The sequence below is a fragment of the Orycteropus afer genome, unplaced genomic scaffold, assembly GCF_000298275.1.
Source record: "Orycteropus afer afer isolate SDZICR_OR568_19922 unplaced genomic scaffold, OryAfe1.0 scaffold01097, whole genome shotgun sequence".
Taxonomy (NCBI): Eukaryota; Metazoa; Chordata; class Mammalia; order Tubulidentata; family Orycteropodidae; genus Orycteropus; species Orycteropus afer.
Genome location: NW_006922684.1, coordinates 51,128 through 52,565, shown reverse-complemented (window position 1 = coordinate 52,565; position 1,438 = coordinate 51,128). Strand labels below are relative to the sequence as shown.

The window sequence follows — 1,438 nt, the reverse complement described above, 5'->3', positions numbered from 1 at the left end:
TTGAACCGCCAGCCTTCTGGTGAGCAGTCAAGTGCCTTAGGCACTATGCTACCAGAGCTCCCTCAATCTCCTTAGCTGAATCTATTTCCTCTAGCTGATGTTTAAATGTTGGAGTATCCCAGTATTCAATCCTAGGGCCTCTTCTCTCTCAACATTTCTTCCCCATGGGATCCTCATCTAAGTGCCATATCGATTCTGATGACTTCTTCTAAATACATCCAGACCTTATTCCCATTTTGGCTAATGATACTCTGCATTATCCACCTTGCATTTGTTTTGTATGTTCTGGCCTCTCTTCTACTACTTGTTCACACAAAGCTTTTCCCTCCTCAGAACCTCAGAACTCCCAACCCTGTGGGGAACTCTCTTCCTAGGCTCTTTGCATGGCTGCCTCCTTCTTGTCCTTCAGATCTCAGGTCAGAAGTCACTTCCTGAGAAAGGCCTTCCCTGACCACCTTCTCTACAAGTAAGTAGCCCCACCCCTCACAGTCACTTTTTACTTCAATCAGTCAGGCTAATTTCCTTCAAAGTGTTTATAACTGAATTACCTTGTTTAGTGCATTGTTTATTGTCTGTCTTCTCCATGAGAGTCTGAGCTCAGTGAAGACAGGGATCATTTTATCATTTTTGTCTTGTTTACTGCCTTATCTCCAGTGTCTTGTACAGTGTCTAGCCACAGTTGATGCTCAGTAAATATTAGTTAGATGAGTAAATTAATAAATGGGCTTGATGTACCCAGTAAGACAGAGTGGTGTGGGACTTCTAGAATTCTCTCTCTCCCCTGTTCCTTCTATCCTCTCCCCTCCCTAAGTTCCAGAAAGTGAATTCCCACTGTTCTGGACAATGGGGGTAAGTGAGGTATTCCTTGACTGCACATTGTCCATTCTGCCTTCCTTCCCTTCCACCACGAGAGGGGTGAGCCAAGGAAGAGGTTCTTTGTCTGAGCAATCCAGGATTTGAAGAGGCTGGTTGAGCCCAAGTTGGCTCTTGGCAGCCTCCCAGGGCCTCTGGCCTGCCATGGGGTCTTCTTGTCCAGCTAAACTCTTCTGTTCCTCCCTGATGTTTGCCCAGACTGCAAACTGAGAGCTCTCTGGATCCCTCTTCTCAGCTCTGGGCATTTATCCTTCTCTTTAGCTCTTGCTTTCCTACTTTCCACCTTCCCTGGCCTCCCCTTTCCAGCTTAAGGTCTTCTGGGACTGAGTACCTGATCTACTTTCTTATCTTTGCTTCTTTCTGACATACAGAAGGTTCATTCCCACTGGATATCGGCTCTGTGAAGAAGGACTACAGTTTTCTGGATGAGGACTCTCTGGGGGCTCTGTGCGGGTAGGGGAGCCTCAGGCCTCAGGCTTGGCTTGAGGCTTCTTCATGGGAAAAAAAATTCCTTGTACCCTCTAATAGAGGGGGAGCCTAGCATATTAACCAAGCTCATCTTCTG

General features: G+C 46.7%; 1 protein-coding gene across 1 annotated transcript in view; it reads left to right on the top strand.

The window, feature by feature from the left end:
* STARD8 (StAR related lipid transfer domain containing 8) overlaps positions 1–1,438 on the top strand; it is a gene marked incomplete at its 3' end in the record, with an annotated part of 13,904 nt that overhangs the window by 4,275 nt on the left and 8,191 nt on the right. Inside the window, 1 exon segment of the mRNA XM_007958722.1 lies at positions 1,245–1,326.